Raw genomic sequence first — 26,020 nt, 5'->3', positions numbered from 1 at the left:
TCACAACACTTGTGATTCCCCAACACTCTCTGTGCCTCTACTGTGCTGCTCTCACACTGGGCACCACTGTCTGTGCTGCCATCTCTCTGTGAGCTTCTTAGGAGGCAGAACCTATCTGGTTTTCCTGCCATCCCTCATACCTGAAATGCAGTAGATGTTCAACAAGCATTTGTTGAACAAGCTTGTTCAACAAATGCTTGTTGAACATATGAATGTTGAATAACATGTTGCAGAATATTACTGGCTGCCTATCCAGCATTCATTCCCTTTATTCTTCCTCCTTTCTAACTAAACAAAACCAAATTAATATCATTCAGGGAATCTATCTTCCTTCATATGGCTGCGTGTTGCCCTAATCCAAAATCATCCAGATGATATAGAATTTGCACCAGGACTGGGTGTTGCAAGAAACAGACCCTACAGTTAGGCTGAATGGAAAGGGCTAAGGTGGGGAGCAGAAAGGACCCCAGCATCATAGTGGGAAAGTTGGTGACTCTTGTCATGCGGTGGGAAAACATAGTTAAATTGTCACCTGCTGAACCCCAGGATATCAGCCATGGGCTTACGGGAACTGTAGTTTTAGGATAAAAGGCTGGGGGAAATTCAGAATATTGGCATCTCTTATTTTTTGCAGACTTCAGTCAGGTTATACATGTATGAGATAAGTTCAGACTAAAGGTGACCTCTGAAAATAGAGAGAGGGAAAAAGGACAGCTTTGCTAAGGAAATTGCTTTCTGTCTGTCTGTCTGTACTCTGAGATCTAAATTAATTGACTAAGAGTCCAATAGCTTGAAGGCTTTCAGAGTTGAAAAAGCAGAATTCTTTTCTCTTAAAGTCAGTGGGAGCAGAGGCAGAGGCAGGAGATTGAGCAGGAGATAAGTTTGAGGCAGACTATAATCCCGATCCCAGCCTTTCCTAGCACCTCCTGTTAAGCATTCTCAGTTAGACAAAGGAGACACTCATGCTTATTGTGAAGACGCTGGCTGGGAAAAATCAGATTATGGGTGCTATCACCCCACTGAGCTATTGTTTCAAATTGCCTCAAGGCAGAAGCCATTGAACCGAGGGCCAGGGTGAGGGGTGGAACCCAGAGGCCAGATCGGGGGCAGGAATTGTGACTCAAGGACTGTGTCTAGACAAGATCTTTGCCCCCAAGGAATTGACTGGGCACAAATAGATTAGAAAGCTAACCTAATTTTTAAGATAAATATATTATTGACTGTTTAACACATAAGGCAATACCCAGGCCCCAAACTTATGCCAATAGGAAGTGGGCTACTAAATTTCCGTAGCCCTCGAAAAAGGTATTCTTCTCAATGTCCTCCTCTGATTTGGCTTTGAAAGGCAATGGACAACAGCAATTCTCCAAAAAGCAGGACCTGGGCTGCCAGACACTACTGGGTCCCTTCCTCAGCCAGGCGGGGTCGTCTCCATTCCTGCTGTGGCTCAGTGACCACTCAGTGTTGTTTCCCATTCTTCCTTTTTCTGAATGAGAGATTCAATTACAGCTGTTCTGTGCCTTGTCAATCACTGAATGTTGGGCGTTGGGTGCTAGGAATACATCCTTAACAAAACAAATTTCCCACCTTGAAGCAGCTTGTAGTCCAAATTGGAGAGGGTGAGCAGACAAGAAATGGACCACTGGGATACTGGGCACACAGGGTGAGCCATAGCTCAGCATGAGATGGCGTGGTCAATGAAAGCTTCTCAAATATTGTGAGTCTAAGCTGAGATCTGAAGGATGAATATGAGTCAGTCAGAAAGGAGGCTGGGGGCTCAAGAGGAGGGTAGGAGGGAAGAGGGCAGCCAGGTGGCACTCTCAGCTTCTTTGGCTACTGAGAATAGATTGAAGGTTGCTGAGAATAGATTGAAGGAAGGCAAGAGGGAAGGGAGGCTAGAGACCAGAGAGAGACAGTGAACATAATCTAGACTTGAATGCCAGATTTGGGGTTTTTTTCTTGTTTGTCTTTGGTGCCATATCCTGCTGTCCTCATTAAGCCCTTTAGGGCAGGGACTCTGGTGTGTTCCAGGACTGGCCCAGGAACTAGTGTTACAGTAGGGAGTCAGGCAGACATGAGCAGGGCAGGCAATGGCCCCACCACCACCAGGAATGTCAGGTGAATGTCAGGTGATGGTCAGGCAGTTGTTATACTGTCTCTCTAAAATAATAATTGGTCACAGCCAGAGCCAGGGAAAGTCTCCCAATAGATAGAAATACCTGAAACTGGTGATCAGCAGCTTCCTGATAAGGTCTCAGGAGGACCTGGGTGAGTGGGCTCAAGCATGTGCATTAAGAGGCAAAATAGCGGAGTTTAACTGGTATATGACCTTCTAGGGACATTCGACTGGTAAGGTAATAATATCTCAAGTGAGCACATGTACAACTCCAGTAAACACACTGCACATGTGGCCCCTCCGAATTGCTGGCAGGCCACTGTGCATGCAGACAGCCCACCACAAGGGAAGAATCAGGGGAGAAGTAAGGCAACCCCGGAAGCATTCCAACATATAACACCCTAAGTCAAAGGTCAAACCATGCACTTGAATCTCTCAAATTGCCCGCTTGGTCCTCTTCCAAGTGTACTTTACTTTCATTCCTGCTCTAAAACTTTTTTTTTTCTTTTTGAGACAGAGTCTCACTCCCAGGCTAGAGTGTAGTGGCAAGATATCAACTCACTGCAACCTCCACCTCCTGTGTTCAAGGGATTCTCATGCCTCAGCCTCCTGGGTACCTAGGACTATAGGCATGTGCCACCATGCCCAGCTAATTTTTAGTAGAGACAGAGTTTCACCATGTTGGCCAGACTGGTCTCGAACTGTTGGTCTCAAGTGATCCGTCTGTCTTGGCCTCCCAAAGTGCTGGGATTACAGGTGTGAGCCACTGTGCTTGGCCTCTTAAAGCTTTTTAATAAACTTTCACTCCTGCTCCAAAATTTGCCTCAGTCTCTCCTTCTGCCTCATGTCCTTCAGTCGAATTTTTCTTCTGAGAACACAAGAATGGAGGTTGCTGCAACAACCCATATGGATTCACCACCGCTAACGCTAGAGCCTCAGAGAAAGTACAAGCAGGTCTTCTGCAAATGCCCAGGCCTCTTCTGCGTCACTTGTCCTTGAGCTTTCCTGCCCCTTTGGGAAAGCTCTCCAGCCAGAAGGTCAGTGCCTCCTGCTTGGGGAAGATTCATTTCCACAAAGACTGGAGTCCTGATTAGCTTACTTCCTGATGGAGGAAAGATTCCTTCCCGTGCATGCTTTCAGTACCCAGCCACCTCCCAGATTAACATCTCCACTAGCCAAATACTAGAAGAAAACACAATTTCCCCAGGGCTATTTTGTTCCCTAGATCTTTTCAATCGTTATAACAGAATAATTTAATGTGGGCTCCTAGGTCAACCACACAGTTTAGAAGATACTTTGGAGACTGAAACACTTCTCTGAGGCTGATTTCAACTAAGAGGAAGTATCCTTGAAAAACTGGCTACCCAGATAGCAGCAGAAGTTTCTAAAATATGGAATCTAATAGAAAATCTTGCCTGAAATATTTATAAAATCTGTTTTAAGGGCACTTACCAACCCACTAAGGAGTCCCTTTGCACAAATGCATAATGTACAATTGCAGAGTCCTCTTTACTGGGACCCCAGGGTCTCACAAGAGGAGTTTGCTTCAGACAGGAAAGAAAAGCAAGAAGATAAGAGGACAGCATATCCGCTCAAGTATTTGCTTTTGGAGGTTTACATTAAAAAGAATCTCTTTGTGCTGTCCTGATTGGGGATTTTCAATTAAAGCTGAGATCGCCAGTTTTAGATTGGCTCAGCAGAGCAAAAGATAGGGTACCTTGGGGGTGGCCCTGAGCCAGGGAGGCTTCCAAGGGACAAGCTGACCAGAGGAAGGGAAGGGAAGATGGCCTGTTTCCTGGAGCTTGCAGGCTCAGTTTGTAAGAAAAGAAAATGGGCCACTCCTGGAGTGGGGCGCCTTCCTGGAGGGATGAGGGACTTCTCTCACACTCTCTCTTGCTGCTCTGATGATGCCCTCCAAGAGATGGAGGGAAAAATAAAACCATCAAGGAGGAGTTAGCAGGGTAATAAAGAAGACAACAGCCAGGAGTACCTTGGACTTTCACAAAAGCAGAAAGCCCTTTTATAGCTCCTTCAGTGGCTGACATTTTTGAGTGCCCACTTTGTGCAAGCCACTGTGCAAGTGTTTCAACTGCATTATTTTATTTAACCTTCCCCAACAAAACTATGCGATAGATACTATATTCTTATCCCCATTTCCCAGCTGAGAAAACTGAGGCTTGCTGAGATTAAGAAATTTATGCAATGTAAGGCAGCTGGCAACAAGTAGAGTCACAATCAGAATTTATATCTGCTTGACTGTAAAGCCCGAGGTCTAAAACATCAGGGTAGACAGCAACCTCTTCAAAAGAGAATAAGGTAATCAGCCCACCCTGCTCCTCCCTCTAAGAAAGTAAGGCAGAAACTCCCTTTGATTGGCCAGTCAGTAAACTTGGTGAGGATATTACAGGGAGAGTACCCCAGACAAGCAGCCATATGCCTGGTAACTAACGAACGAAATGATGCAATTTGGAGGGATTTGGAAGGCTATGCAGCACTGGTTCTCTGCTTCCTCCTTGCTTTCCTTCCTCCTGCCCAGAAAAGTCTGCTGCTTTGCCTGCCATCAGGAAAATGGCCTGCTAGGTAGAAGTAGAGTGTCAGTTGGTCAGCAGACAAACAAATAGAGAATATCTTTCTTGGGCATTGTTCTGAGCACAGTGGGAAGGAACAAAAGAGAAGAAAAAGATGTCCCTGAGGACCTTGCTGCCAGTTAGAGAGACATGATAAATACACAGGCTGAACCATCCAAAGCCTTTCAAAGCAGTGGACAGATATCAGCCATTCGAACCAGTGCAAAGGAAACACAGAAAGCACTGAGCACAAGAGCCAGCTTGTGTGTGGTGGGCTACGCAGGGGTGAGATGATGGGGGCCATGCTTAGAGAAGATTTCTTGCAGGATGAGAGCTTGGAAATGTGGACCTGGAGTGGAGAAAGGGGGACTCTTTGGGAAAGCTAACAGCAACCACACTCCATGAGACTGCACTCCTGTCCGTGGACCATACATTGAGTATATGTCAATGGGTGTACATTGATTCCCAGATGCGTTCTTCAAAAGAGGTTCTCCAGATTTATGGTAAAATGATTTAGAAGTCTGTTTAAAATGCAGAGTCCTAGGCCTTGCGGCAGAACTATGGTAACAGAATCCTGGGATCAAGGCCTGACATCTGCTTTTCAACAGCTCTCAAACAATTCTCCTACACACAGGAATCTGAGTGCCTCTGATTTACTCTGCAGTTTACCAATGAGGAAACCAAAGCTCTGAGAAGTCTGAGCTTGCCTTACATCACTCATCATTAGATGTCCCCAGTGAGGGCTTTCCTGAGTTTAATAGAATGGAATTGGATTGACTCTCACGTGGCCCAGTGTGAGAACACAGACCTTCAAATACCCTGTGGGGAGAACACCTAAGAGGCAGAAAATGGCTTCTTAGCAATACTGGGGGTATTGCTCTTGATCATATGCTAAACAAAAGGTGGATTATTCATGCCCTTTCAGCCAGCTGGAAGTGCTTGAAAGCACCACCAGAGCTAGCCCTAAGGGCTGAGGAGGGGTGTGGGGTGGGGTGGAGTAGAGGTAGTGCTTTGGAAGTACCGAAGCTGAAAAGGAGACTACAGAGAAGGGACCTTTGGGACACACACAGAGCTTGGTCATTCCTCCCTTCCAACCAGTGTCCAGCCACCTCTGCCAGGGTTGATCCAGCTCTACCTCTAACATCCAGAAAGAGGGAGTAGAAGAGCTTCAGCTTAGTGAGGGATCCCTCCTCTGACTGCTTTCAGGAACCCAAAAGAGAGTGAACATTCAAAAAGGAATCTTCAACACACAGAGTAACATTTCTGTGAATTATGCTACTTGGATTCACCTGCAAGGTGATGAAACCCACTCATCCCCTTCTCTCCAGCCTCCCTTTCTCCCCTTCTCTCTCCCACGATGCGAAAAAAAAGTATTGTTAGTTAGAAGGAAAGTAGACTATAGTCCTGGGGAAATCTCCAGCTTCTGAAAATCTGTTTTCCTACTAACAGACTGGAAAGGCTTACACAGGGTAGGTGGTGACTGCGGTGTGGTGCCTGGGTCATTGAGTGCGTGGAATGGGGGACTTCAGAACAGGCAAGAAGCTGCCAAGAAAACTCCACTTGCTTCACAGTTACACTTGGGGCTGAATCCGGAATCAACAGAATTTCATATCATAGATACATTCTTTTAAGAACAAGACAGAGGGAAAGCAAGATGGTAAGTGTTGGGGAGTTGAATGTAAGGAGCAGCTGGAATAGTCATCCCAGTAAGAGGGCATTATCACAGTAAGGCAACTTTTATTTATTAGATCTCGCAACTTGCCAATTTTCTAGAAAGTTTTGGAAACAGAAGCAACTTGGTTATTCCTTCCTACGTGCTCCCTACCTGGAGAGGTAAAAGCAAATTGATCCGGCCATGTTCAGAAGTACTTCCTGGACTGTTCCCAGCTGTGGGAACTGAAAGATCAGAGAATCAGAGATAGTTCAAGGAGGGTGGAGAGTGAGGAAGAAGTTCAGTTGTGCTTATACAATAGAAGAGGTGATATAAGTATTATTTATGACATCTGGGAGCCTGAGGACTGTCCCAGGTAGGATAAAGCCAAGACAACTAGAGGTGACCTTGAATAGAGCTTGGGGAGGAGGAAGTGGGAGGGTACAGGGGACTCAGACTGAGACGGAGGAAGAACTATTTCCTTTCTAACCAAGGCCTCCACATTCCACAGGGTGGCTTCCAAAAGGGTGGGGACTGGCTAAACATTTCTTAGAGACAACAAGAGCTATCTTTCCCTGGGCAAAGCTGAAGAAAGGGGGAAGCTAATTAAATGAAAATTGAGGAAGCTCAGGGCCCCACACTGACTGAGAGTAATCTGAGAGTGGTCATCAATCTTCATATACCAACGCTTACTCAGCATCTTCCCCGCTAAGGGTGTGGGGTGCAGACTCTGGGTAGAACTGAGGCCACTGTGTTCCTCATCACAGAGAAAGAATGAAATAGGAAATCAGAACTAAAAATCCAAAGAGCGACCATTAAGCACATACGCTGGTGTGAACCAGTTCAAAGGCATCTCTCTCTCTACCCTTAGAGGATAACAATAAGTTTATCAGTCCCCATGATTATTGACAAATAATCATGGTTGTATTAGGGGATTTCTTATTAAAATTTTTAGTTTTCCATATACTTGTGCTTTGTCTCTGCTAGATTGTAAAGTCCTTGAGACTAGAGACCCTCTTGCATATTTCTCATTCCTCCAACCATCCACCCATCTACCATTGTGTGGCATTTCCCTCTATGGTTCTCACTGCTAGAAATGCAGAGGAAAATAGAATTCAATCCCTAACCTTGATAAATTATGATATTGTATAATATAAATGTAAATGTATGTGATATTAGACATAATTCAAAAAAATGCTGGTAAAAGTGGGATGTTTAAGCTGTTAAAAAGTGGGTGTGGACATCATGGAATCTCATAATAAACAGGTATACTAGACAGGAAGAGCTTAGACACTAGAATAAAAAAACCCTGAGGTTTAAAACCCAACTTTTCCATTTACTAGCAATGAGACCTTCTGTGAGTTATTTAAGCCTCTCTATAACAGGGAAATTGTCAGAGGCATTCAAACCAGAGCGACTCCATCTTGAATAGGATCTGGGTGAAATGAGGCTGAGACCTGCTGGGATGTATTCCCATGAGATTAGATATTCTTAGTCACAGGATAAAACAGGAGGTTGGCACAAGATACAGGTCACAAAGATTTTGTTGATAAAACAGGATTTGGTAAAGAAGCAGGCCCAAACCTGCCAAAACCAAGATGGTGACGAAAGTAACCTCTGTTATCCTCACTGCTCATTATATACTAATGATAATACATTAGCATGCTAAAAGACACTCCCACCAGCACCATGACCATTTACAAATGCCATGGCAACATCTGGAAGTTACCCTATATGGTCTAAAAGGAAGAGGAACTCTCGGTTCCGGAAAATCCCTGCCCCTTTCCCAGAAAACTCATGAAGAATCTGCCTTTTTTTTTTTAGCATATAATCAAGAAATAACCATAAAAACAGCCAACCAGCAGACCCAAGGGAGCTATGGAGTAGCCATTCTTGTATTCCTTTACTTTCTTAATAAACCTGCTTTCACTTTGTGGACTTGCCCCAAATTCTTTCTTGCATGCAATCCCAGAACCCTCTCTCAGGGTCTGCATCAGGACCCCTTTCAGGTAACAAAAAGATGGAACCTCCCTTAGGGAGATAAGTTGAGAATTAAACAGATAAAAACATGTTAGATGCTCATTTATGGGTCTAGCACAGATAAGTGCTAAAAAATTAGTAGCATTTTAAAAAAATAAGGCAGTTCATGAACCATAATGGCAAGTTTAGACATTCACTTCTCCTGATTCTCTACACAGAATGATTTAGCAACAACTATTTCCTTAGGGCATTTTCAAATTCTCTGAGTGAAGTTCACCTGGGTCGATGGGTGAGTGGCCAGGAATCTAAAGAGGGCAAGGCTACCAGGAGCTTGCCTTTGAACTACACTGACCTCAGTTTCCAACTCAGGAGTTCTTTTTCAGCTGGAACCAACAAGGAGCTAAGGCCACCACGCATTCTCCAAATGTGCATGTAAAAGCTTTTGTGACTGCCAAAGAAGGCCTACAAAAAGGCTATAGAAATGCATGGATGTCTTCCAGAGGGCAATGTCCTAAGCTGATCTTATTTCTCTGTTTGTATTTTTTTATTGTTGGGGAGGGCTGGTAAATGGTTGAAACTAGGAGGCTGGAGTGAGCAATTACGGCCTAAGATGGTAGACACTCCCTAGTCTAACTCCTCTCCAAAACCAGCTCCTATAAGATGGTGCTCAAGCCACCATTGTGTGTGGTCTCATTGAAAATGGAATAGCTAATGAGGAACTCTAGGCACAAATTTGAAAAAAAAAAAAAAAAAAAAAAAAAAAAAAAATGCTTGTTCCCAATTTGCCATCAATCTGCTCTTAAAGCACAGGACTTAAGCAATGTATGGCAACAAACAAAAGCTGAATTTAAAAATTATTTTTATTTATTTTTCAATTTAACAGACACTTTTAGGGTGCTTATTTTATGCCAGACACTGTTTTAAGTAATCCCTTACATTGGAATAACTAGCATTTTAACAGTTTGAAAAGGACTTTCATATATGCTACCTTATTTGATAGTCATAATAAATGTGCAATGTAGGTTTTTTGCTTAAAGTCTTATCTTTTTTTTTTTGAAACGGAGTCTTGCTTTGTCAGCCAGGCTGCAGTGTAGTGGCACAATCTCAGCTCACTGCAACCTCTGCTTCCCAGGTTCAAGTGATTCTCCTGCCTCAGCCTCCTGAGTAGCTGGGATTACAGACTCATGCCAGCAAGCCTGGCTAATTTTGTATTTTTAGTAGAGAGGGGTTTTCACCATGTTGGCTAGGCTGGTCTTAAACTCCTGACCTCAAGTGATCCTCTTGCCTCAGCCTCCCAAAGTGCTGGGATTACAGGCATGAGCCACCATGCCCAGTCTAAAGTCTTATCTTACAGATTTTCTAAAATGATTTTTAAGAAGAAATTAAAGTTATCCATTCAAGACCATTCATCTTGTGATAGAAGCAGGACTTACAGGTGTTCTGATTTCAAAGTCTGTGCTCCTTCCACTGCACAAATAAAAGAGAAGAAGAGAATTAGCACAGTTCCTGTCCTCAAACTGGTTATAACAAAGCAGGAAGAAGACTCAAGCATGTAATGTTGACAGCATTTTCATCCAGGGCAACAGGTAGGCAGACCATACAAGGAGAAGATGTAGAAGCAAGAAATAAAAGGAGAATTTCCAAAGGGAGGGGGTGGGGTGAATTAGTTAAGGCTCTGTTTTTTTGATGCAAGTGACAGAAATGCAACTCAAACCGGCATTCGGGAACTGGCCCAAACTGGCTTCAGGCAATGCAGAATCCAATGAATTGAGCAACATCTTCAGGATTCAGCTCTCTTGCATCCTCTTTGCTTTACTCTTTGTCAGCTTCATTCTCAGAAAGGCATCTCCATGTGGTGGCCCAGAAACTTCATGCCTACATTCTGCAGGTTTAGAAACTGGAACAGAAAGAGTCTCTTTCCAGGCAACTCTAGCAAAAGGACCTGCAATTGCACCTCATTGTCTGGCTGGTCATGTGTTCTTCTCTGAGCCAATCAGTATGGCCACGGGGCCCTGGACTGCTCAGATTGGCTAGCTCTGATTATGCGTTCACTCACAAAGCCAAGCAATGAGGTCAGTCCACCAAAATCACATGATCTGAGGGCATGCGGATGGTTCCTCAAGGGAAAATTGGAGTAGTGTAACCTAACAGGGATGGACATGCTGGACAGGTGAACGCAAAAACAACTACAGGGGTTGAGATGAGTGCAGGCACCTAGCAGGGTGTTTTAGGGGTAATGGGGACACAGGGAGTGGTGGTGAAGAAACACCAGGACTGAAGATACAGAGTCCTTGGTCTAATTCCTGCCCTTTCTGTAACTACTGATGTGACTTTGAACAAGTCATTGAGCCTCTCTGGGCCTCAGTTCCTCAAATGTAACAGGGAATAATAATTTAAATAATAGTAATAACAAAAGCTCCCTGGGTTGCTGTGAGGATCATGATATGATCCAAATGGATGAGATCATAGACAGAAAGGCCTTTTGAAATGCTAAGTGAAAAAGATTTATAAATATCAGAGTGTATTTGAGGCAAGGGACTAGCATCAGCAGAGACATGAAACAGGAATAAGTAGGGTGTGTACAGGGAATAGTAAGCAGACTGGACTGCTTGGAAGGAAAAGCCAGGGCAATGCATGCAAAATCTAATATGCAGCAACCCTACATGCTTCAAGGCTGACACTGAGCTGGTCTCAGTAAATCAGGGTCTTCTTCCTTTAGATGGTGCTGGGAAGAGGGCTATTTGTTATGGCTATAAAGCAGTGCCTGGAAAGGTGCCCCAGGTAATTCCAGTTAGCGAGGACTTCCCAGTGCAGAGCCAGCTTTCCCAGGGTGAGGAGGGAGGGAGGCTGGCTCTGCCCCTGGCCAATATTTGGTTTCAGGGAGGCTCTTTCCCCTGCCCATCACCAAAGAAATCACAGCAACAGGTGGGGAACGGGGAGTTGGGAAGGGCCAGGCCAAGGTCCCTAGAGGGGGGGGCAAGGGGGATGAGGAGGATTAGGAAGTAGCAGGTGGAACTCGGACAGTTAGGGCTCTCATGTGTGACCAGCCCTGATTAAGGAAAATCACTTTTGTTTACTAACCAGTTTGTTGGGCCCTTCTAAGCCGAGCTAAATCGCTGGGCTCATACCTGCAGAGTTTTCTCGGTCCATGAGGACCTGCCGAGGGTGCTGGGCAGGCTAGGGGGAGGAATGTACTTTTCCAGGCTGTATTTTGTGAGAGTACTAGCCTGGGGTCCTCAAGATAGGATTTCTCATAACAGAGGGTTGGTAGGTGTGTTCCCCCTCTCTCTAACTTCCTTAGGACAAACGCAGTTTGTCCATCCTTAAGACAAATACATTTTGACAAGGACATTTTCTCAGGAAAATGGAGAGGCATGCCCATTCAGAAAATCATGACAGGAAGCAACTGAGGAGATTCAGTTCCTAGCCTAGCTCAAAAACAAACTAGAGAGACTCCTGACCCCAACAGTCCCCAGGCAGACTCAGATGAGATTCCAGAGAGAAATTAGCATGATGAACTTACTTGCTTGGAGCACTTTACAGTTTGCAAAGGACTTTCAAATACCTTATGTATTTTTAAGGATGTTTATTGCAGTCTTATTTGTAATTGTAAAAAATGAGGCATGATCTAATTGTTCAATAATGGTTAAATAAATGAAAAACACCCATGTGATAAAGTATATGCAGTTATTTTAAATGGTGTGGCAAATGTTTGGATTCACACACACAAGTGTGTGGAGAGGTCTGTTGTTAATATTGGGTTATAAAACGTATATCTAGTAAAATCTCATTTTGTTTAAAATCTGTATCTTCATTTCCACATAAAATCTCGAAGATTATATACCAAAATGTGAACAGTGGTTATCCTGGGTGATGCTATAGTACATGCACCCAAAAACACCCATAAACATATATAATATCCTAGATTTTCCAAAACTACCATATATTGTTGCACTAAGAAAAAGCATGGATTTTTTTCTTCACAAATAGAATTATTAGTGAACTCAAAAGAATTTCCAGTTACTGTATTGATAATGCTAGTGAGGAGATATTAACAATGAAGACCTCAGATCTACAAGGAATTTTCAGAATTTTTAGAACTTTACATCACTTTTCAGCAATTTTTCTAGTCCTAAATCTCTGATCTATCTTTGACAGTTTTCACTTTCCTCTTAATTTGTGGATAACGCTTTTAACGATGTATGCCACTCTATTTTAAGTACTGAATTATCATTTCCCTCCATAGACTGTGAGTTCCCTGCAGGCAGGGTGCCTGGCAGAAGACATGACACCTATGCATTCTCCATGAATGTTGGTTGAATGAATGCTGGGGTAGAGAGAGAAGCATAAACGAAGGATGTTTATTAGAAGTTTGTGGATGCAGATAAATCAATGTGAAAAAAATTATAAAATGAGTGGAGAAGAATAGACTTTGAAGGATTTACACAGGCACAGAGGCAGAAAGAGAGGCCATCCACTGCAAGCAGAGGGAACAGTAAGGTGACCAACTGACCTGGAGAGCTTAGCACTGAAGTGTTTCCTGAGGTGTTCCACTTTCTGTGCTAAAGCCAGTACTGTCCTCAGCAAACCAGGATGACTGGTCCCTCTATGGCAAGAACAGCGTAATCAAAGGCAGGAAGATAGAAAAGCAAATTCAGGAAACATCATGCAGTTTGGCCACAGTATGGCTTAGAGCAGGGAAACCATGGACAGCAAACCTAGGAAAGTTGGGCTGGGACTCATTGAAGAGGACCTTGAACATTGGAGTGAGTATCTTGTGTTGAATTTGCTGGAAACAGAAAGATCAAAGGCACTCCAAATCTTAATGCTCAACTCTTCCAGCACATATACACATGTATTTTAATTTTTAATTTTCTTTTTGAGACAGTCTCACTCTGTCACCCAGGCTGGAGTGCAGTGGCACAATCAAAGCTCACTGTAAACTCAAACTCCCATATTCAAGCAATACTCTTGCCTCAGCCTCTCAAGTAGCTGGGACTACAGGCATGTACTATGATGCCCAGCTAATTTTTTAAATTTTTTGTAGAGACAAAGTCTCGCTATATTTCCTAGGCTGGTCTTGAACTCCTAGGCTCAAGTGATCCTCCTGCCTCGGCCCCCAAAGTGCTAGGATTACATGCATAAGGCACTGTGCTAGGCCCAGCACATCTATATATTTAACAGCCTCTCTCTCCCTCCCTCCTGTCTCTCTCTCTCTCTCTCCATTATCTCCCTTCAAAGGCATCCTTACACATTTGGCTTTTATCCCTTGACATGGTTTCTTCCCCTTATAAAGCACATCTTGGATTTTCAAATGCAATAATCAAATCCAAGTGAGAACTGCCTTGTTAGAGGAAAGGCTGTTTTCTACCAACGGGGACAGACTCTACTGAGCCCTCCATCTTCACACCCAGCCCCACTGTGATCAGCGACATGTGTGAGTGATGACTGGCTGAGATTCAAGACACGGTTGGCGGTGTCTGGGGAACACAGCAGAGGTGGGGGCTCCTAGGGAGTGAGAGCTAGTGACCCTGGCCTCATTAGCACCATGCTGCTGAGCGGGAAGCCACAGGCCACGCCTGGAACATCAGAGGAGCAGCTCAGGGTGTTACAGCGTCAGAGTCTACACAGAAGGCCATTGCCATCCGCATCCTGGTCTGTCTGTCTGTGCACTATAAAAATTGACAAAAAGGGCCTCACTGCTGAGTTTCAGACTGAATGTTTAATGCAATTAATGCATATTTCATAGCACAATAACTGCCAGCCCTTTGCTCTGCCATCCTTCCTGGCTGAGTTATTTACACAGCCATTTTGAGCCCAGTCACAGAGGAAGTTGACAAATGAGTGTCTGTGCGACATGTCTGGTTTTTTCCCATGCAGATCAGGGCCTCACAACTTCAAAAAGTCCCTGAGCAGCATCTCAAACCTGCCCTACTCAGTATACACCCCATATACTCACCTTGGAAGATATATTCAGTCCAAAATCTCTTGCCTTACATCCTTCCCCTCTTCCCCCTCCTGAGCCCCAAGAAGGGTATAAAAGAGGGGCTTTAGGCTAATATTATCATGTCCTAACATGGATCTTAGTGATTTTCTCATTGCAAAATCCTTAAAAATGAAGAGAGTGAGCTGTCCTCTGGTCAGTGACTTCATTTATTCATTGATCAGTTCTGACAGTCCTTTTGCAAGGCAGTTCTGCCCCTAGGATGGTTTGACATCAGGGGCCCCTCAGCTCACCTGCTCATCATGGGTGATGGATTTGGCAGGTTTTCAGGTTCCCGTGAAACAGATCTCTGGACCAGTAGAGCCAGGATGGGACTCAGAAGGCAGCTTTCAGCACTAGAGGGATATCGACTGATTCACATCTCGTGCTGTTTTTCACTTAACAGGCACAAATCCAGCCCTTTGAGTCTACGTTGTAACCTCCGATTCAACATCAAGAAGCTTCAGGGGTACTTCTCTTTGTACAATAGTCGTGTTCCCGAAAAGTTGTAGATAACACGCTTTCTTTGGGTAAGCATGATCCCCTGTTTCCAGCGACTCTCATTATTATTTAGAGACATTCTGGATCGTTCTTTCTTTAACATGTGAAATTTTTCTGCCTCCCTTTTTCCACTCCAGTCTTTTTGACAAATATTTAATAAAAGAGAAACAAATTTCAAGAACACTTAAAAAAATTAAAGAAAATCCTTCTATATTGTGTAATTATTCACCCTTAAGTATATCTGTTTTGTCACTATGGAGTCTTACATGCCAAGTTTTCCTAAACACAGACACATCTACAACTAAGCACTCTAGCAGATCAAAACAGCTGGCAGTGTTATTTTTTTAATGAATGTACAAAGCTAAATTCATAAAGTTGATTTGATGAGAATTCCTTAAAGTACAGTCCTATGTAGCAAGCTCTCTTTAATATGCTGCTTTTAGGCTTTAAGTCTTGCCATGGGAGAAAGCAGTAGGATAGTACAAAAGCTAAGGCCTTGGATTCAAGCCTGAATTGGACATGGAAGAAAATGATATTTAGCATTCCTGGCCAATGGGTAGATTTAATTTGAGAAGGAACATGATGGGGTCTGGAATTCTGGTGGGCTGTGATGACATGAGGACTATAGTGGTTATGGCTATCTGTCTAGTCTGAATGGCCTAGGTTTGAATGCCAGCTTCACTTCCTATCAGTAACTTTGAGTTACTTGTCTTCTCTAAGCCTTGCTTTCCTAACTATAAAATGGGTACAACTTGGAACCTACTGATAATGCCATGGCACGCATGAAATAATGCACATACACCACTTAGCACATGGCCTGACTGTCACAAGCATTCAATAACTATCTGTTTAAACAAGGTAGAACTGTGGTTTGGTGTGTTTTTAATCTTCCTAGATTCTGTGAGTATAGAAAGACATAGGGCATTATTATCCCCATTTTGCAAAAGGATGTTGAAACCCAGAAGTTCAAGGTCTTGCCAGATCACGTTGCCAACGAGTGCTAAGAGGGCAAAGATTGCAGCACTTTACCTGTCTCATTTTACACTGGAAGATACTTTATAAAATGAAAGTTCTCACTTCCTTCCCCTGGTATTCAGTTATCTGTCTCGAACTGACCAGGGCCAGAGAGGGAAGGACCCACCTTCCAACTCCCTAGACCTCAGGCCACTGAGACCCATTCTCCAACATGGAAGGAATACTCAAATAGCAATAGCTTTCAATTACTGAGCGCTTACTTTCTGCCAGGAATTGGGCTAGTGTTTTACCCACATTAGAGCCACCCTTTGCAGATTTACAAATGACAAAATGGGCTCAGAGAGGTAGGGTAACTTGCTGAGGAGGAACAGCCAGCAAGTTTTCACATCATGACAGAAGTTTGTTAGTTTAGTCAGTGTGACTCCCAAGTAAAGATTAAATCACTTCACTGTGTAGTGACTCAAGTTCAGGCTTAAAGTTTCCTCAAGCAGAAATTATCAAACCTGACTGATGATCAGAAATGGCCAAGACACTTATAAAACAATGCAGATTTCCAGGTAGCACCCTTGGGAACCCTGACTCAGTATGTCTGGGTCAGACCAAAAATCTATATGATATTTTGAAAATCCCCAGCTGTGGCTTATGATCAGCCAGGTGTGGGAAGTTTGCTTTGGGGCACGTGTCTAGCTGCCCTCTGGGGAGCCTCTGACCTTACAGATGGGCTAATTTACAACAGTTCCTAACTGTTCTATCAGATCATTTTTATTGCCAGTTCCTTCCGCAGCTTCAGACTCAGAGTTTCAGCCCAGACATCAAGCATTTATGGAGTGCCTACTGTGAGCAGGACCCTGAATGACACCTTGGGCTTAAGAAGCCAATAATTCACGGCCCTTGGGCCAGCTGCGTTCTTAATGCAGGGGCTAGTGTGTCTGCAAGCTTCTGAACACATGTTTCCTTGTAAAGATTTTAAGTTATTTTGCAAGGGTTTCCTATGCGATCTATTGTTTCAGAAATCAAGGGCCAGTGTCCTTTTGTCTGTGTCTTCACAATTAATAACACCAAATTAGCAACACCTAATACCAAGTTCCATGCCCAGCAAAAAATGGTTGATAGCCCTATGCTGGTTTAAACGAAACAAGAAACTCCTTCAGAGGGAATTAAACATCCCTTGTTAGGGATCTCTGGTCTAGCCAAAATATCTTGGTTTTTTTTTTTTTTTTTTTTTTTTTTTGAGACGGAGTCTTGCTGTGTCGCCCTGGCTAGAGTGCAGTGGCATGATCTTGGCTCACTGCAACCTCTGCCTCACGGGTTCAAGCGATTCTCCTGCCTCAGCCTCCCAAGTAGCTGGGATTACAGGTGCCCACCACCATGCCCAGCTATTTTTTGTATTTTTAGTAGAGACAAGGCTTCACCATCTTGGCCAGGCTGGTCTCGAACTCCTGATCTCATGATCCACCCACCTCGGCCTCCCAAAGCGCTGGGATTACAGGTATGAGCCACCACACCCAGCCTGGCCAAAAGATCTTACAGAGTTCATTTCTGCTTCTCAATATACAACAACCCAGCTTTCTTCTCCCTAATTACATCTCCCCCCACATACAATGCCCAGTGAATCTGAACAGAGTCTGGAAAGAAATCGGGTGCATTCAGTTATTCTGAACTCCACTTTACATTAATGCCACATGGGGAGTTCCTAAAATCTACTGATGCCTGGGGTCTGGGCACAAGTTTTTTAATTTGACTTTTATTCTTCTTAAGATCCCCAGATGATGCTAATATGTAGCCGGTTGAGAAGCTGAAGAGAACTGGGCTGGTAATTGGCAGATCTGGGTTCAACTCTAGCCTATCTGACCATTTATAAATGGATCTCTCGAGCAGAACTCTCTTCCACACTTGTGAAATGAGGATACTAGACTAGACCTCTTGTGGACCAGATCTTTTCAGCTGTCACATTCTAAGTTTTGATGGTCTGGAACCAGTTCAGGTGAGGAGTGAGAGTTGGATGGGGAACAACAAGAGACCTTGTTCCTTTAAAAGGGCCAGATGCTCTTAGGGATGGAGAAAGCAAGAGAGAAAGAACATGAACTAGATGCTAATTGGAAAGGATAAGGGGCATGTCGAGTTGTCAGTTTCATTCTCTGGGACCTGGTCTGTAAGTGCTGGAACTGCATCGTATGGATCACAGGAAGGATCCTGGGCATGCCAATTTCTGTCCTCTCTCCTATCTATCTGTTGGCTTGCTGCTCCTCAGCAGAGGGCCTCTGTTTGTTTCCTTAAGACGATTAAGTCCTTCTAAGTCTCCCTCAGCAGAGCCTATGATTGAAAGTGACAATTGGAGCCTCCTGTATTTAAAAGCTGCCACTGTGTATTAGCAGAAGAATCAACTTAGGTTGGGGGACGTTTTATTGATGCAGTTTAAAAGTTGATCACAGAGAGGTGAGCAGGTATACAAGGAGGTAGGATGGGGTATACAGAAAAGAAGTCTGGTTGGAGAAGAAGGGGCACGCCCCCATTTTCAGTTCCACTTTTAAACGTAGCTCCACATGGTCAAATTTGTTGCCCTCATTCAAAAGTGCAAAGTGAAATGGAAGGCTGGGCAATGAAGAGGTAACTTGGTGCAGTGTGAACAGCTGATGGAGGGTACCTGAAGCCAATGCGGCCAGGGAGTATATAATCATCTGTCCATTGCTGAATTAGAGTTCAACTCCCAACTCAGCTATAAAGCAAAACATTATCAGAAGGCATTCTCTCCTCCCGTCTGACATGAGGATTTCTCCTCCCACGTATGCAGTTTCTTTCTTTTTTCTCCATTCCTCAGACAAAGCTTGCTGTGAGACATTTGTAGAGCACCTCCTATATGACAGATACTCTCCTAAGCACTGCGACACAAAGATGCATGACTAGGAGCCTTTAAAGGACCCCAAGGGCTCTACTAGCTGGGAGACAGAATGATAAGCCACAGTTAGAGTAGCATGTGACAGGTGTGAAGAGAAGGGGCCTTGGTGCTTTGGGGACACAGAGCTTGCCAGCTGAGAGAGTAAAGAGAGATACCAAAGCTGATTTTTGACATTAGCAAGAAGAAATTTGTTACAGCAAGAGAGAACAACATGTGCAAAGGTATGGAAACCCAGACATGCATGTTCTTCTCAGGGAACTGCATGTGTTTCAATATAGCTGGAGTAAGAATTCCAGAGGAAGGGAAGTGGAAAGCAAGCTAGAGGGGAAGGTAGAAGTCAGATCACAAAGGATGTAATAGGTTTAGCTGAGTTAGAACTTTATCTGAAAGGTAAAGGAAATCAGTGAAAGGCCTTAGAGAAGAATATGACATTAGATGTACACTTTTAAAAAAAATTATTTTAGACAGCGTCTCACTCTGTCTCCCAGGCTGGAGCGCAGTGGTGCCATCTCGGCTCACTACCACCTCCTGCCTCAGCCTTCCAAGTAGCTGGGATTACAGGTGCCCACCACCATACTCAACTAATTTTTGTATTTTTAGTAGAGACAGCATTTCACCATGTTGGTCACACTGGTGTCTAACTCCTGACCTCAGATGATCTGCGTGCCTTGGCCTCCCAAAGTGCTGGGATTACAGGCGTGAGCCACCATACCTGGCCTAGACATATAATTTAGAAAGACCACTCTAAGAGCAGTATGCAGGATACCTTAGAAAGCAATAAGACCAACAAAAATAAGCAATGGGTCTGGGATAGCTGGCTAGCCATATGCGAAAGAATGACACTGGACCCCTACCTTTTGCCATATACATGCCAAAATTGACTCAAGTTGGATTAAAGGTTTAAATGTAAGACCTCAAACTATAAGAATCCTAGAGGAAAACCTAGGAAACACCATTCTGGACACAAAGATGAATGACTAGTAGCCTCCCAAGGACTCCAAGTGCTCTACTAGCTAGGAGACAGAATGATAAGCAACAATTACAGCAGCATGTGACAGGTGCTAAGAGAAAGTCTTTGCGTTGGCCTTCGGAAAGAATTTATGACTAAGTTCTCAAAAGCAATAGCAACAAACCAAATATTGACAAGTGGAACCTAAAGAGCTTAAAGATTTTAAGAGCTTCTGCTCAGCCAGAGAAAGTAACTATCAACAGAGTAGACAGACAACCTGCAGAATGGGAGAAAATATTTGCAAACGATGCATCCAGCAAAGGTCTAATACCCAGAATCTATAAGGAACTTAAAGAATTCAGCAAGCAAAAAAACAGAAAACCCCATTAAAAAATGGGCAAAGGACATGAACAGACGCTTCTCAAAAGAAGACATACAAGTGGCTAACAAACATGAAAAGATGCCTCACATCACAAATCATCAGAGAAATGAAAATCAGAACCACAATGAGATACCATCTTACACCAGTCTGAATGGCTATTATTAAAAAGTAAAAAAAAAAAAATAAGGCAGATGCTGGCAAGCCTTCAGAGAAAAAGGGAATGCTTATGCACTGTTGGTGGGAATGTAAATTAGTTCAGCCCCTGGGGAAAACAGTCTGGAGAAGTAAAATATAACTACCATTCAACCCAGCAATCCCATTACTGGGTATATATCCAAAAGAAAATAAACTGTTCTACCAAAAAGACACATGCATTTGTATATTCATCGCAGCACTATTTACAATAGCAAAGTCATGGAATCAGCCTAGATGCCATTCATCAGTGGTGGATTGGATAAGAAAATGTGGTGTATATATACACAATGGAATACTACATAGACATAAAAAGAATAAAATCATGTCCTTTGCATCAACATGGATGGAGTCATTATCCTAAGGCCATTATCCTAAGCAAACTAATATAGGAACAGAACACCAAACACGACATATTCTCACTTAAAAGTGGGAGCTAAACATTGGGTACTCATAAACGTAAAGATGGTACAAGCCAGGTGCAGTGGCTCATGCCTGTAATCCCAGGACTTTGGGAGGCTGAGGTGGGTGGACAACCTGAGGTCAGGAGTTCGAGACCAGTCTGGCCAACATGGCAAACCCTGTCTCCACTAAAAATACAAAAAGTAGCCAGGCATGGTGTCATGTACCTGTAGTCCCAGCTACTCAGGAGACTGAGGTAAGAGAATCACTTGACCCTAGGAAGCCAAGGTTGCAGTGAGCTGAGATCATGCCACTGCACTCCAACCTGGGCAACATAGCAAGAGTCTGTCTCAAAAAAAAAAAAGATGGTATAATAGACACTGGGGGCTGCCAGAAGGGGCAGGGAGAGAAAGGGTCAAGGGTTGAAAAACTACTGGGTAATTTGCTCACTATTTAGGAGATGGGATCACTCGTATCTCAAACCTCAGCATCATGCAATATACCAATGTAAGAAACCTACACATGTACCCCCTGAATCAAAAAGACAAATTGAAATTACTAAAAAGAAAGAATAATTATTTTTTTAAAGAAAGGGATAAGATTGAAGAAAGGTAAACAAACCCAATTCACACTAAATGGTAGAGGGCTATTCTAATGGAGCTATAGGCTTAAGAGGGAGAAGGTTTTCCAGGACATTCTGAAACCACATAATACAGGCAGATAATTTCCCTTAGCATTAAAAATTATTTCTCTCTCTTTGAGGCTCTATATCTGGTCTTGGGATAGGCACTCTGGCCTCAGAATTTCTATAGATAGTGCTTGTAAGAGTTCCTGACCTTGATCAGGGAACACTTAATTTCATGCTCTGGGATCACACCTGTCAGGGATGTGTCTTCAAGTTGTGGAGTGAAACCATCATCACTTCCAGCTGCTAACGTCCACTGCAGTATCTCTAACCTGAGTTCTGTACATCTGTCTTATTCCTATCTGGCTGACAAATTCCCCTCTTTTTTCTCTTCAGCCCTGATTAGGTTTACCGACAGTAAAAGTCTAGGCAGTTTCTTAGAGAAGCAATTGAATCCACTGTCTTTTAGAATATCTGATTGTGTGTTATCCAGAGACAACTTAACTACTCCTGACTTATTCCAGCTTATCTCCTGACAGTTGGGAAGTAGAAGCAATTGTTTCCATTGAGAATAATAGTGTGGGACATCTCACTGAGCTGCTGATCCATGTTCATGGATCTATATGAATCCCAGTTGCTGTCCACCCTGCTCAGAGGCTGTAAATCAGAGTCACATGGAAACTTCGGTCTTGGTAGCTTCAGGTCTATGACATATTCTTAGCATAGAGCCTCAAAAGCCCTCCCATGTAGAACTCTATCTCTTTTCCCAATGTTTGGTGTAGGAAAGATAGTGAAGATGGGACAGATTTTGATAATTTTTCTTATAAGGTACAGCTGGAGGCACTTGGATGGAGGGAGATGTTTCTCAGGTTTCCGGCCTGATGGAAACCTGAGATGGATGGAAATGCCAGCAACTGAGATTGGAAATGGTGAAGAAAATGTTCGGGAATGAGATGATGAGTTTAGTATTGGATATGCTGAATGGTCCATCCAGGTAAAAACATCTAGCCCACTGTTGGTTATGCAAGTGTGAAGCTCAGGGGAAAGCTTTGGACTGGAAATAATGATTTGAAAATTATTAGTTTACATGTGGGAGTTGAAACACTCAGTAAGAGTGGATAAGGCTAGATGATAAAAGAGTGTAGAGTAAAACTCTAGAATGATGAATTTTATGAGTGCATAGAAGAGGTCCCCACAGAGGAGATAAAGGGGTAATAAGAGAGGTAGCAGGAAGGCCAAAGGCGCATGGAATCGCAGAGGCTAAGATAATCTAACATCTGAAGTAGAATAGCATTTTCACTGTCTCACTTTCAGCAAACAGGTCCTCTATGGTAAAGATTTGAACTTGACAATTAAGATTTTCCAGTGATTTTGTCAAGAGATGTTTCAGTAGAGTAGTGAAGGCTGGAATCAGATTGAAACGTGTTTGAGAATGTGAAATACAGAAATGGAGGCCCAGAATATGGACAAGGCTTTCAAGAGTGGATGAGAAAGGGAGAAAAGAGATCAGGTTGTGGCCAAATATGGGTGTGGAGAAGAGTTTCAATTTGCTTCATTTACAGGAGAGGATGTGTTGAGTATGTTCCCAGGCCAAAAGGAAGGCTCACCAGGTGGGCAAGAGGTTGAACACAACCAGTGGGACAAGGTTTTGGAGATGTGGGATACAGTATAGTCCAGGGCATCCTGGAAGCTTTGAGAAAGAGAAAGAACACCCCATCCTTGGATAGTAGAAGTAAGAATGAATGTGGCTAAAGTGACCTGTGTGGGTAGGGTTGGGGTGGAGAGCCAAGGACCATCACTCTTGCTAGCCTCAATTTTCTTTTTTTTTTTTTTTTTGCTTTATTTTTAATAGACAAGCAATACTCATATATATTTATGGGGCACAGGTGATGTTTCAATACTTATATACACTGTGAAATAATCAAATCAGGTTAATTAGTATATCCATCACCTTGAATAGTTATCATTTCTTTGTTTTTGTTTTGTTGTTGTTGTTGTTGTTTAAGAGAGATTCTCCTTCTGTTGCCAAGGCTAGAGTGCAGTGGCACTATCTCTGCTCCCTGCAACCTCCACCTCCCAGGTTCAAGTGATTCTTCTGCCTTAGTCTCCCGAGTAGCTGGATTACAGGCATGCGCCACCATGCCCAGCTAATTTTTGTATTTTTAGTAGAGATGGCATTTTGCCATGTTGGCCAGGCTGGTCTTGAACTCCTGATCTCAAGTGATCTGCCCACCTCGTATCATTTCTTTGTGATGGGAAGGTTTAAAATCCTATTTTGTAGCTTGTTTGGAATATTCAATGCATTGTTCTTACCTGTAGCCAACATAATGTGAAATAAATCACCAAAACTCCTCCCGTGTAACTGAAACTTTGTACCCACTGACCAACATCTCCCCGTTTCCCTCCACCTCCCCACCCCAGCCCCTGGTAAACACCATTCTGCTCTCTACTTCTATGAGTTTGACTTTTTAAATTTCCACATATATGTGAGATCATGTGATAGTTGTCTCTTTGTGCCTGGCTTAGTTCACTTAATATAATGGCCTCTGGGTTAATCCATGTTATTGCAAATAACAGAATTTCCTGTTTTTAAGGCTGAATACTATTCCATTGTGTATGTATACTACAATAACCTAGGTGTCCCTCAATGGATGGATGAATACAACTTCACTGATGAATAAAAAAGTCTGGTTGGAACCGAGTGCTGTGGAAGGCTTGGGTGTTCTCCCTTCTTTTCTGTGCTTTCCAGTCAAAGCCACATGAATGGCTCCTTCCTGACCACAGAGCAAATCCCACCCATTGTCCTGACTGAAGATCAGGATGGAGCCCCTCACCAAACCCCTGAGAGGGAATAAAACAGAAGATTTGATGCCACAAGACTGTTGAGGAAACCTAATTGAGCTAGGGACTTGCCCAAGGTCACAGAGGAAATGAGTAGAAGTGCTGGAACTGGAGGCTGACCAGCCCTGCCACATCCTCAGCCAATCCCCAAATGGAGAAAGGAGGGATATTCAAGGTTCAGTGGAACCCATCCCCACCACTGATGAACAACAGGAAATCAGGAGAGCAGGTGCACTTCGCAGCTTCCAGGTCAATCCTTGCCTGGCAGGTGCAGCCCAGGTGCAGATGTTTGTAAACACAGCCAGGCCCCTATCCTGGCCTGGGGGAGGGTGGCAGCCACTCTCTATTGTTATGCTTAGCTCTTCTTGCAAGAGGAATCTTTGCTGTCAGTTCCTGAGAGCAAGGAGCCTTTGATTCTGGAGGAGCGATGCATTTCCTGACTTTGATCTATCACAAATCATATCTTTGCACACTCTCAAGAGAACACTTTCATTTTAAAGGCTCTGAGCTGGCTGTCTTTTTTGCTCACCTGTGGAGCTGCTCTTCCCCCTATTGCTCATTCTTCCAGCAAAATAGGCCCCTAGGCAGCCTGCCTGGGACAGTCAATGAAAACAGGCTGCACAAAAGGGCTCCCAAGTGAGCAGCAGCCCAGATCCCACAGACTGGCACAATCCCCTCCCTCTGGCTTGGGGCTGAGGGGAGCATCCACTGTTAGGGGCAGATGAGTTGAAATAACAGAAAATGGGAAGCCTCTCTCACCTACAGGAACAGCACTGGGACCTCCTCAAAGGATTTGCACACTCTGCCCCGGAGCCTTCAATGCCCCCTGTAGGATGGAGTGGGTGCATAATATCTGCTTCATTTTGCAGATGACAAAACTAAAACCCACAACAAGTTTCCTGAGCAATTTGGGACTGCAGAGCCAGGATAATAACACAACATTAGACTCCTTTCCCTGTACTCCACTGACCATTCCACAGGATCCCTAGGTGAGGCTGGAAGACCCCAGACAGGCATTCCAGGGGAGGGCCAGACTGGGCTGAGAAAAGTGTGAACCTTATGGGGTTTCAGACTCCATAGCAACACAGTACTGCACTTGAGAGTTAGAAGAATTGAATTCTGGTCTTGGCTCTCCCATGTATCAGCAGTCGGAATCTTGAACAAATTACACAAACTTTCTGAACTGCTTCTGTAATCAAACCTGTCTGCTTGTATCATAGGATAAATCAAATAAGGTGAATGATGGGCAAACCTCATTTTATTGCTGTCTGCTTTATTGCGTTTTACAGACATTGTGTTTTTTACAGATTGAAGATTTGTGGCAACCGCACCAAACAAGTCTATTGGTGCCATTTTTCAACATCATGTGCTCACTTTGTGTCTCTGTGTAACATTTTGGTAATTCTCACAATGTTTCAAACTTTGTAATTATTAGTACATCTGTTATGGTGATCTGTGATCAGCGATCTTTGATGTTATTACTATAATTGGTTTGGGACACCACAAACTGTGCTCATATAAGATGGTGAACTCAATCAATAAATGTGTGTGTTCCGACCACTCCGCCCACTGGCCACTCCCCTTTCTCTCTCCCCTCGCCTCCGTCCTCCCTATTCCCTAAACACAACAGTACTGACATTAGGCCAATTAATAACCCCACAATTGCCTCTAGATGAAAGGAAGAATAACATGTCTTTTACTTTAAATCAAAAGATAGAATGATTAAGCTTAGTAAGGAAGGCATGTTGAAAGCCACAATAAACCAAAAGCTAGGTCTCTTGGGCCAAACAGCCAAGTGGTGAATGCAAAGCAAAAGTTCTTGAAGTAAATTAAAAGTGCAACTCCAGTGAACACAGGAATGATAAGAAAGCAAAACAGCCCTATTGCTGATATGAAGAAAGTTTAAGTGGTCTATACAGAAGATCAAACAAGCCATAATGTTCCCTTAAGCCAAAGGCAA

This window comes from Hylobates moloch, unplaced genomic scaffold (assembly GCF_009828535.3).
Source record: "Hylobates moloch isolate HMO894 unplaced genomic scaffold, HMol_V3 SCAFFOLD_18, whole genome shotgun sequence".
In the NCBI taxonomy this organism is placed as follows: Eukaryota; Metazoa; Chordata; class Mammalia; order Primates; family Hylobatidae; genus Hylobates; species Hylobates moloch.
Note: the sequence above shows the minus strand (reverse complement) of the source record.